We start from the raw sequence: 15,794 nt of genomic DNA on the forward strand, positions 1-15,794 counted from the left end.
CACTAGAGCAAGTACTCATAAAGCCACCAACAAGTCCACCACACTAGAGCAAGTACTCATAAAGCCACCAACAAGTCCACCACACTAGAGCAAGTACTCATAAAGCCACCAACAAGTCCACCACACTAGAGCAAGTACTCATAAAGCCACCAACAAGTCCACCACACTAGAGCAAGTACTCATAAAGCCACCAACAAGTCCACCACACTAGAGCAAGTACTCATAAAGCCACCAACAAGTCCACCACACTAGAGCAAGTACTCATAAAGCCACCAACAAGTCTACCACACTAGAGCAAGTACTCGTAAAGCCACCAACAAGTCCACCACACTAGAGCAAGTACTCGGAAAGCCAAGAACGTATTGGATTTATCATTTCTTTTGAATAACTACTAAGGTCCAGCAGGTACCTCAGCAGTGTCGGAGATATTGCCTGCTCTGACATTTAAAGCTTACACCGAAGAAGCAACTCAGTTGTTTCTCTTTCATTTCTGATAGTTTCTATCATTTCTACATCATCTTGTGAACTTTTCCATTTCCATGGTGTCTTCGTAAAGAACCTTTTGTTAGCTCTTCACATGCATTGTGTCTACCTAACATTTTTGGTTGACCGTTCATTTCCGTGTGTCTCCATATCTACCAATGGCTACCTCTGAGTATCTGTGCACCAGAATGGTCGGTTGACCATATCCATGATGTCATTTCAGTGTGTTGGTGCTATAAACGTCCTTTTCAATCTACCATCTAATGTTCTATACAATGTACTAAAATCCTTGCGTGGTACTACAATCAGTGTTACAACACCGTCCTCACACGACTAAATCTAGACGCAGGAAAACTTCTGGACGCTGAAGCAACCCAGTTTAGGAAGCAGGGGGAGGGGATTAACTAGGGATAGATAAACAAACTTGATCTTGTTTATGTGTAGTAACTAAGTCTAGAAAATAAGTATGCATGGCAAGTTCATGAGAACGTTATTTGCGCAATGAAAAAGTTTATCATTACTAATGATACGAGTATAGATAATGGCACCATTAGTGAACTTACAAACACTGTACCTGTCGAAAAGGTTCCAAATCCTCACAATAGAACGCTCTCCAAAGCAACAGACCTCCTGGCAGGAACGTTCATCGAGGTAATACTCCTCTCCCAAACTCTGGTCAGTAATCATATACTGTTGGTCAATACAACACGAGGGTGCGATGTACACTACTAAACCCTGGTCAAGACGGTCAATTATAGCACAGGTATGAATGATTATCTACTAGGGCGAACCTAAACCGAAGGTCATACTCTCGCCATCTGGACTTAATGTATGCCAATGTTAATACCTTCCAGACATGTCCACAGTGCTTCCGTTTCGACCGACGTGAATTGCCTTGTGTAGAGAAATTTAAGTCTGAGGTATTGGAAAACGATGACTTACCTGTCTGTTACGTTCAGTCTCACGTGTTGACTTAAGTAAGTATCCGGAACACTGGCCGTCAGTTCTTACACACTCCGATCACGAGTCGATAAACATGTTAATGAGTATAAACAGATAATGATGAGTAGGTAAATACTATTTGCTGGTTATTACAGGTGAATGTTGTTTGACCAGACACAGCTCCCGTACCTGTGTTCAAACCAATCTGGACAGAACAAATTCCATGGCAGACCTAATGTCAAAGTACATATTGCTAGCTGAAGACAGCGTAACGTTACCGTGCCCCGCTAATGTGTTAAGTAAAGGAATTGTGAGCCAGTGTATCGGTGTAATTACGGGTGGCGCTGTAAGTACACATTCCTACCCGTATGTCCCACAAATTAATGGGCTCTGATGAAGTACGCTTCACTCTATAACATGATTAGCACGGAGGTGACTCGTATTTGGTTTGAATGACATTGTTATAAGCGAAAGTGTATCCACATAAATCCTGTCTTACAATTACAGATCAAATACACAGCGCGCGCGCGGGTGGTGACAGGTGTTTATATTAGGGATTCCCTACCCGTACCTAGTACGTCGAGATAAGTTTTCCTCATGCCTGACACAATGGTGTCTAAAATCTGTTGTAGAAATATTCAACCAGGTCATTGTTTCTTCTGTGTATAAATAATGTACGCATTTACTGTTATTGGCGTGATAAGTAGTACGCTTTTGACCAACTGGGAATATATGTTATGTCATGGATAACGTCACAGTGTGAGATCGTACCACCGAAATATCCGTATCAGAACCAACATCATGTCTAATTTCATAACTATTTATGGGATTGGTTGCCGAGATTCTAAAACACCCGAAACAAGTGCGTACATGTACGCTAGTCCGATACATATCATTGAAAGTACTTCAAAACGTCTTACTAATATTCGTGTAGCCTGAACTTGGTTCCTAGTTCCGTTTATCTTAAACAGAACTAGAAACTAGGAACCAAATTCAGGTGAACTCATATCAATCATACTTTGGCGTTGTGCCCTGATTGTCAGGCTTTTAGTATTTGTCAAGTTACCTTGAGAGCGTCATGACTACATTGGTGTGAACATCTCAGATGATACTTACGAATATTTGTATCGTAGTTGTGCTCAGCTTATTTTGTATCGTAGTTGTGCTCAGCTTATTTTGTATCGTAGTTGTGTTCAGACCAATTTGTATCCTATTTGTTTTCAGACTCATTTGTATCCTAGTTGTGTTCAGACCAATTTGTATCCGTTTTGTTTTCAGACTCATTTGCATCCTAGTTGCTCTATCACTTTTTTTACTTGTTGCTCGTATTCGTGCAGTGATACCTATCAAATATCTTTCTCATGTCTACATTATTACGTTAGCATTTGTCCCCATATCTATCCATTGTCCACTTTTGTGCATCAAAATATATCACCCAGATCTACATGCATCTGATGTCCACATTTCTCCCTATCCATTCACTGTCACATTTTGTACGTTAAAATAACCCGAAATACATCCAGTGTCAGTGTTTGTAATTGAAACCTAACAGGATATCTATTCAAGGCAATTTTTGTGCATGGAACATAACTGTGTGCATCAAAGCCTATCCCAAAGCCTATCTGATGTCTAACTTTGTGTCTTTAAACATATCACCGGATATATCTGATGTCTACATATCTAGGTTCTGCATTTAAACTTTTCCCCACTAACTTCTGATGTCCCTGTCTCATACGTCTCAGATCTATATAAACTCGACGTTTGTGTGTTGAATCCTATTCAATCCCCGTTTCTATTTCATGTCTACCCTTGTACTTTAAAACCTTTTCACATATCTATCCAATGTCCATGTTCGATTGTACGTAAGAACCTGCCTACATATCGTTAGAACCATTTCACATATCTATTATATATCTGTCTTATGTCGTCCACCGTCTTACTTTGAAGTATGACTTACTTGAGATATAAATTGTGCAAGTATACAATCACATTCCCAAAGACGATGATGGTATTACTGCTCTTCCCAGCATAAAAATGTATTAGACAAAGCCCATATAACACCACTGGTAAATATGACACGTCTGTATCTAGAGAACCGCCTAAGCAATAATGGTGCTTATGATTGCTCTTACCACGGTAACACTATGAAGTTTATGTATTCAAAATACTGTAAATAAATGTAGTGTATTATGATAGCGTCATGTGTGACCAATATGTGAACATAGTTTGTAGTGATAACGTCATATACAATTTAAGAGCAACATGTAGATGTAGTTTGTAATGATAAAGTCATTGTTTGGGCAAAATGTAAATGTTTTAAAGAAAATAATAAACTTTTTTTTCTAAAAAAAAACTTAAAAAAATACTGTAAAAATATTATGATTCTTAGAATTACTACAGAATTACTGTTCCATATTTCTGTTTCTTGATGTTTCATACTGAGAGGTGCTGGACCTACCTCCTTTCCCTATTCTAGTGAAAACCTCATGTTTGGTGACTTAAGAATTTTCCCCCTTGGGTTGAGACTCTACTATCTCACCCCTTGGTGGTGAGATATTCTTTTATTCTCAATCTGCCTGGTAGGGCCAGGTTTCCATGGCAACTTTTTCTGTAACTATACATTACCAACCATTTTATTAGCATATATGTATTTGCCGGTGTCCTGTGCCTCTGTCTACGAGGTCACAATTACAATTACTATACGAATTTACCTTATGTTGCACATTAATACAATTATTTCACCGTGTTTAGAATGACAAGAAATATCTGCTATGTGTTTTACTAATACAGACCCTGAACTGTTTTTCTTGTCGATTTAAACGCAAACGGAACGAAAATGCAATGGAAACGCAACGGACTTGTTGTCGAATATTTATTCATAAACCAGGGACGTATAATGTATACTGTCCCTGCATAAACTAAATAGCAGAAAATTGTATCATAATTCCATTAGTTATAAAATAATTATGATCATTTTTCCATAGGCAAAAAAAGTAGGGCTAAAAACATGGTCAGTATGCCACAAACTTCAGCGGGAATTATGAAATAACCGATCAAGCGAGACATAGGAAGTCATCATTTGAAGATACCTTCGTCGTATGACCAATGCGCTTAAGCTCTAAAAGGACGAACAAACAAGCCAACATTCCAAGAATGTGATCAGTGACATGTACTGCACGTGTCTAAAATACTACATGTGGTAAAACCGGAGGCTGTGATTGGATAAATATGACCGTTACATTCTCTCCAAGAAGTCGTGAAATGCATGCCAATACGATGGGTATACAGTCTAAAAATTAAACCATCATCAAAATGTGCTGTGGAGCATGTATGTCTCTAATATAGAAGTAACATAGCCTGTCGCCGTAAGGCTTTTCTATCATATTTATAACGACATCAATACAAAATCAGTGATAGATCAATGGACACGAAGGGAACATTTCTATGACGGGGATAGATTACACGGTAGCTACACGTGTAGGACGCGGCAGTGGGTGACACCTACATGTAGCTACAACTGCCTGGCCTGAGGACGATATACTGGCCGCTGGAATTGAGCTTCATAATGGACATCAGATCAGTCTCTCTGATATCACCATTGGCTTGATACAATTAAGCATTGAACTGTTTTTGTATGATATTTATGATCTATTTGAATGACACAGCTTTGCAAGCAAACAACATAATGCGCGCAGTTCAATACTTATATTTACGTTTTCTCTGCCTCTTATGTTCTTTTTTAACTTATAATTTATAATTAAAATAATTAAAAATGCCCGCCTTATCGACAGTCCACACAATTTCATTCAATAGTTTGAACAGCTTATTGTCGCGTGCTGATTGGCAAACAAAGTAGTACTTTGACATTTTCACAAACACTTCAAATTTATTCCACAATTTAGTATCAATACGAATTGCGTATGATATGTCTATAGGGTGATTCCAGTTTTCAATAGAAATCTGAGCTGAAAGTTAGATTTGAAATTGTTTCGATTTTCCCCCGGAACAAATTTCGCGCATGGATAAATACAGTGAACACCGTAAATGGGACCTTGACCTCCACGAGGGAGTTATTTTTGGAAGTTAATTCGAACTTTTCTCTTTGCTCGTTTTGTGAAGAATCCANTGCAGACCTTGGTCTTGTTTTCGTTGTAATAAAAGTGTTTTTATTTTTTTATTTATTTTTATTTTGCACATTAAGTTACAATGACATTATCAAATCTCACAATGCCCAGCGATATTTCAGCAGCCGTCATGTTTATTTACATTTGATATTGTAGTTCCGGTCAGTGTTGTAATTAATACGCTAAGAATTGTGTCTCGTGCGGCATGGGAATTATGTCTCGTGCGGCATGGTAATTAAAGTCCCATCAACGACACAGCTCTCAAAGAGGCTATATAGTGACAATGCCATGCAAATGTAAATATTCAATTTTAAATACGTAGAAGTAACGCTGACATTCAACTCTTGACCTTGTGCCCCGTGACCAGTAATCGATCAGGCACTTTACATGGAGATACGTTTTTAGAAAATTTGATGTCTAAAACTTTCATCAAATTATTAATCATTACATTTTAGACATTACTCCTAATCCAAGTGTATTATATGTAAACAAACCAACAGTATAAAACTGAAGCCATTATGGGAGCTGGTAGCTACGTTTGAATTCGTATAATTGTCGGTGAATTATTTCGTACATTGTATGTTGATTACAATGACATACTTTTTCGAAAGTTCAGGATTACTCATTATATATGTTATCAGTGAAATAGGTAAGTATTGGAGTATGTTTATTTGAAATATTTAGCTTTCTAATTACGATAAGTGAATTATTTGGGTAGTTAATGGAGGTAAACTATTAAAGTTGTTGATAACACCCTACGAATGATTCAGATGGTTAATTGTCATATGTGGAATTTTCCGATATGTACGTTTATTGATCCGAATTGTCACTTTAAAAAGCTTGTTTTAATTCAATGTTTTTAAGTAGAAGATCGAAATTAGCATTATTACATTATCAACATAGATAATCTTGTTTTGGTTTTGTAATTAATGATAATAGTATGTTTGGAACTTTCAATATAGTTATTTTATAAAGGAATTCTGTCATATTTTCTAATAGTTTTTTTTTTATTCATTTGTCTTCTGTTGTCATATAGCGCCATTGTTTTGAAGAAAATTAATTTTAATTCCTTTTTTCGGGCTTAATTTTCAGTCACAGAAAATATAGAGTGTTCATTTATAAAACATTTGAAAGCTTATATTCTTGGTTTTAACCAAATGATTTTTAACAAAATTAAGAAAGAAATGATGACAGGTTGATATATGTATTGTAACAATGGGTCATTTAGTTATACGTAAATCCCGTATTTGTAATTGTGTTGGCGTTTTTATTTCTGTAGATGTATTATTCTGTATATCTTCGCTATGTCAATAACTTCTCGATGTTTTTGCGATCACAATGACACTGATAATATCTAAACTTGTTTTTGCTTTGTAAGGGCATAGCCATTATGAATGATACCCTTCGCGTGATGGTTTTTATAATAATTCGATTCATTGAACATTCTCGTGTTCCGTCGGATACCACCGGTAATAGTACCGATAATTGACGGGTACTATTACGGCTAGATTTACGCCATTAAATTGAGCAATTAAATTTTATTGATGAACTCGTTTAAAAAATGAAAAAATGGTCTTCAATACGAAATGCAATGCCTACAAAGGTATTGCATACTTAGTCTCGGTATATCAGTCTATTTTAGACACTGATAAACGTTACATACAACAAAATCCACATTCCTATTGATAATTTATGGAGGATGTCATATAAACATTCATGTGGTACTCGTGCGTTTGCGTTTTTTGTCTGTGTGATCAAGAGTTGCCGCCCCTTGTAACGACTGATTTGTGTAAATATTCATATTCGTATTGATTTTGTCTGTAACAAATATCTCAAAAATTCTGAACATTGAGCAATGGGCGATACTTTATAGCAAGTCACATCTGTATCAATTAACGTTAAACTTGTGAATTCAAATTCCGAACAACAGAAGCGGATGCGACGCGAATACTGATGGGGACACAGAGAGTGATAAATGACCAAAGCTGTGCTGATTGGGTTGGAAGAAGGTAAACAAAGTCATAGACTAGGACAGTAATCTGAAAAGAGCTGTAGAGATCACTTTGTAGGAACCACGGTATTACAAGCAATCACCAAAGCTAAGATTAATCCGTAACCTTTTAAGGTCACAAAAAAGCCGGGTTGACATTCGTGATCTTATGTCTCACCAGTTGGCGAGGTGTTTGGCATTTCAAGATACGAGTTGTACTGATGCTCCGAGTTTGTACATACTTAAAATACCAGCTACACTTCCCTTTGTAAATGGTCATATATATCTACAGATGTGTATTGGCTCTCAAAATGATGGTTAATATACAGGTAATGCTGATAAATCATGTAAATTTCAACATATTTCCCGAATCCAATGTCAACATAAAAAAGATACGTAACAAAGTATTTAAATAAAACTTTCTATATAAATAAAATTAATGCTAAACTATGTGTACATAACACATATAAAAACACTATCCAAAAACAAAAATAAACGACAATCATTGTTGAAAATGGTTTGATAGGAAAGCTAAAATAACGAGTGTGAGACTATTTATAGTACTGTTTTCAGAACTCTAAATAACCATGAGTCATAGCTTTGTGACCAGTCGGTTTTGGAACGTTGCAATACGTTTCATACTAACATTGCATTGTATATAAAGTAACATTTTGGTACATCTAAATAACAATTCGTAGTACCATTGTATAAAAATTACATTTGCCTTGTAGCATACTCTATCCCATAATTGGAATCAATTGAATGTGGATTTGGAAGAAATTAAAAATAGCTTTTAAACTGACTGGAACATCTACTCATAAAGCAAACAAATATTGAAGTGTCAACATAACGGTAATTTAAATTCAAAATCGATAAAACTAGTGCAAAATAGGAGCAAAGGAATGTTTTACATGGAAGTACTTGAAGATGACGGAGAATAAGGTCATGTGTTTTGAAAGCGTGAGCGTTTATCTGCGTAATTGACGATACCCGCCATGATGAAAAGAAAAAATGGGTAGTGACAACAAAAGATTAATGCAAACTTATGAGCATTACAAACGACATTAATTTCACGCAAGGATATAGAATACTTGACGAGGTTATGATGGCGACTATAAAACCGTATTAAATCAACCTGCATCTATCGAAACCTTGTGTTAATATTTGTCTGCCAGCTGTCAACAACTATCAACGAAACTGTGATACATTGTGTGTACAGCAAGCCTTTGAATACCTTATCCATTGCATCAGGTGAATACAGTAGGTTCGCGAAGCATGGATTTTTCTATAAAGAAAGGCAAAGTTTACGATAGTAAAATCGAATTAGTAGTAGTAGTTAGCCGTCCCGGTTGGTCATGCTGTAAGTCACGATTGAGAAAAGCAGCTGTGGAAAAGTCTCTATGATCCTTCATCTCATGTTCAAGATGGTACATTGTGTATAAGATCACTATGATCATAAAAGTTCATATCTTTATATTTATATCACCGTTCGCCCTCTTCGAAAGAAAGTCCTTAAAGCAAGAGAACGAAAGCGTTCCTTCATTTTGGTATGATGTATGTTCTGATAAAACATAATTGAAAAGTGGATCCTCAAGACAGAACAAAAGATCGTTTGGGTCTTCAAAATCCACATCCAAATATTTCCAGTTGTGACGTATATAATCTTAATATTTACTGTAATTCGAAAAGATTGTAATACAGAAGCTCAATTCGCTTTGTTTAATGTTGTGTATTCCGAACATTTTTAAAAATGTAGAGACAGGGGTCCCATGGTTGTCAAACAATATTGCTCTTTTTGCAAGCAATACATGTAAATAGTGTTTGCAGAAAGAGGTCAGGTTATAAGATACTAAGCTGACACAACTGCATACTTATGCTACCGGTCATTGAATGTGGTTATGCTCTATGGTGTTTCATTTTGTATTTCAATCTGCTATGTTGTTTTGAATAGTTGAGCTGACTTCAATCCATCAATTTTTAATGATTTTTTTTTTCATTCCACAGGCCTTCAGGCAAATAGGTTGAAAACATAGCATACTTATTTTAAACGATATGCAAACTTACAGAAAATGATTGATAACATAATAACTTTTCTTCAACATGTTTATTTATTTTACTTGAATGCCAAATGTATATATCTGCTTAATTTGCTTTCTTAACGTTATTTATATTATACAGCTGTGCTAGCTTAAATACACCAGGCTTTCGATGATAAAATTTCTCACTATATTTTTTACTTAAATCTACAAATAGAATAGGCATTTAAATCAAAACAGAACTCATCTGCAATAACTGCTACATTGTAACCTGTTCACCGTCTGTTAGGTCTCTAGATTATATTAGTTTTGTATACTGAATTAATAAGCTTGCATCAATAAAATTGCAAACAGAAATTGTCTCTTTAATCGTTGTGTATATCACTACGTTTTACCTGACTAATTCTGTATAACACCTTTTGTTTGTATATACTATTTAAATATATTGTGTATGAATTTAAATGTGTAACTGTCAATCCCATTTCTATGCCATAAATACACTATTGGATTTTTTCTAATTTAGTTTGATGTTTATTTTCTATTCGTCATTCAATTTAATTCTATGTTCGAGACCTAATTTAAAGGCTCAATCATTTTATGCATTTTGATTTCCACCAATAATTCAATGCTTTGATTTTCTTTTTATATATTAAACAAGTTACGTGCCCAGTTCAAAATACACAAACTCATTTCCAGTATCACGTGTCTGTCTAAATCGCACTTCAATTGCTAGTGGGAGGTAAATTTATTAAGATAGGGCAAAATATGAACAAAGGAAATATTTGATTTGTTTTTCTTAATCTGCTTTGTTTTCAGAAGTGTACATATATAATGATGGTGCATATCCCCATTATTTGCAAGATTTGAAAAATAACGTAAAAAATGATAAATACAATAATGCTCCACGTTTCCACCTCCTTGATAACAATACAAAAAATACAAAACGTGTATCAATAGTCATATATCAGAATCAATCGGACGCTTTGCTCAGATTGACAAGCAGTACAAACATAACAATTTAATGCCCGCATGAGACTTATTGTTTTCAACTGTATGATCGACCTTGAAAACGTTGATTGGAGAACTTCGCAAACGCGTTGGAAAAGAAGTTTCATCATTTAGAAACAAATTATGAATCTCTATGTATAAGAAAATGTTTTGTCGCTCCACCGCTCAAATCTATATGCATGGTTATCATACAACTAACAATAATGATTATAATTACATCAAATGCACACTTGGTTGCATATGCATACTTGTATGTACAATGTGGGTACAATAAACAATTCATCCTCATTTCCAGGATCAATACAACACAACACACAATCTTATGTATGGTTGTCAGATAGCAAGCGATACAAATCAGAATCATAAACACCCGCACCTTGTTCGATAGACCTGGTACATTATACATACGATGACACATATGATACAGTATGTATAACATGTCATGACTCAGTAGTCTTTCTCCTCTGTATCCGGCAGATAGTGAAAGGTACGCGGCAGATTTCATTACTAAGCATACATATCAACCGCCTGGATCTGCAGGTGCATATTTTTACCGAACTTTTTTTATTACAGTTTTAGTACACGATGTCCGTAAATCCCTGCCTTGTTGATCATCTTCTTTGATCTGATGTTTCAGTTTGCCACTGGCACGGTCTATGTATCGCCAAATGTCTAATTGAGAGGGGTAGTTGGGAGATGTAACATTTATCAAATACCAAATCTGGCTCTGTTAACGTGAGTAAGGCTATCCTTCGCCAGGGCATGCTTTCCCCTTTCCTTGTTGGCCTTTACAAACAACATGCATTACATTTATCAAGTATTTGTGCCTTTTGGGACATGAGCATTGTAAGTGAATCCCATCTTAGTATGTCTGATAGACATGAATGTCTGTTAAATATCCTCCAGGTAGATATTTTTGCCGTGTACAATGTAAATGATAGGGATGTATTCTGTCAATGTACGATACTTGAGTGTTTCTAGAGAGATTAATTTTGCAAGCAGTATCATCATTTGTAGCGACAAGGATGTGTTAATCCTCTCGGCACCTCTAGAATTTTGTCAAAACAAAATTGGCAACGTAAAAAAGTGAAGTGATGGCTGATCCCGACATCCAGCAACCAAATAATTGGCTTTGGTCTTCCAAGTATTCAACATACATAGCGTATTTTCGGATGGTAAATTTAGTTCTGTACTCCCGGCTATTTATTTATCGATCGTCTATTTTTTGTGCAATTCGGAAATTTAGACACATGGTCAATGGTCATTTGAAGAGGCCCAAAACAAGACACAGATTCGGCGGGACAACCAAAGAAATGGGTTGTCTGGTTGGAGACTTAAATCCAGCATGGCCTTAGGTGGAATGTGGAGACGACCAACGTCACGGGACTGGTCCCACATGTTACTGGATTGAACATTGGTGCGTCTGTAAGGGTAGGTGTGAGGGGACAAAAAGCCGTTTACCTGCTGTGGCTACAATATCTCATCATAATAGCTCATTAGCAAGGTGATAAAGGGAGAAGTGGTGAAAACCGTGGACTGGGAGTATTCAGGTTTCTTGTTAGTTGACTTCACTGACATATTTAATGTTCGTCTAATGGAACAGATGTTCTGTTAGATAGATAACATCACCTGTAATATATAAACTTTATATATAAATATATTATCGTACATATCCATCAGTTAGATCATTGTTTAAGGTATGGTGCATAAATGTGTAAATATATTGTATATGTGTGTGGTTGAATATTTGATTTGTTTATTTGGAACTTCATCATCGTTCTCCTACTTTACAGCATGTATTGACATGATGTGACCATGTCAGTCTACTAAGAGGACAAGGCAAATGTTGATCTGGAGTAAATGACGAGAGCATGCAGTTCTTTCAGAAATCTTGGACATAGCTATCTCTCGATGACGATAACGGTGGATGTGAAGAAGTTCTGTTTGTTCGCATGCTTTCCAAACACAAAGGAAGCCTCGATCAAATATGTACGCAACAAGGTGTCCAAGGATTCGGAACAGCTTGCCCCGTCTCAGGATAGCCTTTCCCATGCACAATGAACCCACTTCCAGAGCCAGATTGGTATTTAGAACAATATTCTATCTTCTTTTCATCATAATTGTTCGTTAGAGAGAGAACATGTTGATGACAAACTGAAGCTACAGATCATAGCAGCTGGTCGCCTACAACAGATTTTATAGACGTCGTGTTTTACAAATATAAATTCTGATCCGCAGCAAGATGTGTCTGCTGGTCCAAACCGTAACGATGCACAGGCGCAGACATGTGTAATGATGACATCTGCCGCAATAGCTTCCACGGTGCGGACGGAGTAGGAGGAGGTTTCCGACTAGCGAGGCATGACATTGAACTTGTGTGTATCATTATTCATTCGTTATAACTATAATCATTATTTGTTTACTACATGTATCTGACAACCATACAGATAGGTGTGAGCGGTGGAGCTTCGTTCCTAATGAAAATGATGCATTGTTTATTTTATATGTGTTCTTCATATCTATAAATTGATATTGTTCTGCAATCCACGCTGTCAATTTCGCCCGTGCAATTGAGAAGATTAAGTTTTAGTAAAGGAATCTTATGGCGGCATTTAATGCATTTTGCACTCCATGACAATCTGAGCAAATAATATTCTTTGAATTGTGAACAAAACTTTGATCTTTGAAATTAGTTAGATTCGTTATAAAGTTATTTATCACTATGTTAAATGAAAGCATTTTGAAATATAATAAGTTTTACAAAATCCTGAAATATGGGTGAGGTTTGTGTAGAGGATGGGTTACATTTTTTCGTGTAGATGATATTGAAGTTATAGATAATATTTAGCTTAACTAATGCTTGAGTGGAAGTTTAGAATGGAAATTGTTTCAGCAAATCAGAGAGAAACAAGCCACTTTTGATATTAGGAGGAAGATTTGTATTTTTTTTCTCTGAAATCAGTAAATCAATCTGACGGAAATTGTGAAGTTAAACATTCATGACTATAAAGGGAAATGATTCATTGTCCTGAACAGTTAAGCAGACAATAACACTTACCAAGTTTGTTTCTTTTCTTGTCCAAATTTACTTGTAATGATTTTCGTATGATGTAAATCCTATTGCACGACCTTGATCACAAAACCAAAACATAATTCGGTTTTTAATGCTGTCGTCACATTTGGGGAATGAAGTTAAATATACCGAAAAAGTCACCAAGTGGTAAATGACCAGAATATCAAATGTCAACCGAAATTTATGAGACTTGAAAAGGTTCAGAAATAAATGCTAGGGGTGACCGTTTGAAACACGAGATTCCAATTTAGCTTTATCAATATGAAATTTCCATGGCTGTAAGATAGTAACCTGCTCAGCATTGCGTCAGATGCATATACATTGTGTAATAACGTTTACGTATATTTGTCACTATTTGTAATCCATGAAACACTGTAGCAGGGCAGGCAACTCAAAACATCAAACACCTGTAAGAAATAGAATGCAACCGATATAACCATACACTGATAATATAGGATATGTAACCCACAAAATCATAAGCACGCAAAGTAATGAGAGATCAGTCTATGCATTCATTCACATGTTAAAGACATATGCACCGATACACATACTGGAACATCTTAGTCAGGCCAAGTATCTGGGTGTAACACTATCATCTGACCTTAAATAGGATTCACATATAAATACTATCTGCCCAAAAGCAAATTCTACGCTATGCTTTTTAAGACGAAATCTTAAAATTGGCTCAACATCAGCCAAAGTACAGGCATACGAATCATTAGTTCGACCATCACTTGAGTATGCATGTATAGTATGGGACCCTCACACCCAAACAAATATTGACAAGTTGGAGATGGTCCAGCGAAGGGCAGCGCTATGTGCTCAATAACCACAGGTACAACCATCGTACCTCCAGTGTGTCAGAAATGTTGGACCACCTAAAGCTGAGCCCTCTAGCAGATAGACGTAGAGATGCTCGTCTGACCATGCTTCATAACATTGTAAACCAGAAAGACGCTATCGTAAAATCAGACAGACTAATCCCTACAGTTAGAAAATCCCGAACAAACAACCAGTTTTCGTATCAAATTCCCCACTCAAAAACCCAGACCAGAAAGGCATCATTCTTCCCTCGAACTATACCAAAGTGGAATAAACTCCCACCTGACATCATTTCGAGCCCCACAACGGAATTATTCAAATCAGCCCTCTACCGTCACTTTTCAAACGCAAAATTAGACCATCTCGTATCTTTTAAAAACAATCTCTTTCCATGTTTCACTTCTCGTCTGACATTTTATCTTCAAATTGTTGAAGTTAGTCATTACCATTTAGAAGTAGAAGTAGAAGTGCATAAGGAAAGCCATCCAAAACAATCATTTACATCGACACAAGAAGGAAGGCAACACACAAAGTCACCAAAATCGATAACAAAGAGATAGCAACCAACACAGTCATATACATCAATAAGAAAAGAAAGGCAACCAACACATTAATATACATCGATAACCAAACGAAGGCAACCCGATCAGTCGTATACATACATACAAGGAGAGCAACACCCACACAGTCACACACATCGATAATAAAGGGAAGGCAACCAACATAGTCATACACATCGGTAACAAAAGGGAAGAAAACTGACACAGTCAAACACATCGATAACATGGGGAAGGCATCCCACACAGCCATACACATCGACATCAAAAGGGAGGAAACCCACACAGTCATACACATCGACATCAAAAGGAAGGAAACCCACACAGTCATACACATCGATAACAAAGGGAAGACAACACACACAGTCATACACATCGATAACAAAGGTAAGGCAACCAACACAGTCATACACATCGATAACAAAAGGAAGGCAACCAACACAGTCATATACATAGATAACAAAGGTAAGGCAACCAACACAATCATATACATCGATGACAAAGGGAAGGCAATCCACACAGTCATGTACATCGATAACAAAGGGAAGGCAACCAACACAGTCATACACATCGATAGCAAAAGGAAGGAAACCCACACAGTCATACACATCGTTAACAAAATGAAGGCAACCAACACAGTCATACACATAGATAACAAAGGTAAGGCAACCAACACAGTCATACACATCGATAAAAAAATGAAGGCAACCAATACAGTCATATACATAGATAACAAAGGTAAGGCAACCCACACAGTCA

The 15,794-nt window shown here is 36.4% G+C and overlaps 1 protein-coding gene across 1 annotated transcript in view; it reads right to left on the reverse strand.

The window, feature by feature from the left end:
* LOC110441720 (FMRFamide receptor-like) overlaps positions 1-1,728 on the reverse strand; it is a 100,360-nt gene extending 98,632 nt beyond the window's left edge. Inside the window, exon 1 of the mRNA XM_021484946.1 lies at positions 1,426-1,728. The gene's annotated coding sequence lies outside the window, so the exon portion shown is untranslated. The remainder of the gene's footprint in view (positions 1-1,425) is intronic.
* Between the last annotated feature and the right edge of the window lie 14,066 nt (positions 1,729-15,794).

Source organism: Mizuhopecten yessoensis, unplaced genomic scaffold (genome assembly GCF_002113885.1).
Source record: "Mizuhopecten yessoensis strain PY_sf001 unplaced genomic scaffold, ASM211388v2 scaffold716107, whole genome shotgun sequence".
NCBI lineage: Eukaryota > Metazoa > Mollusca > Bivalvia > Pectinida > Pectinidae > Mizuhopecten > Mizuhopecten yessoensis.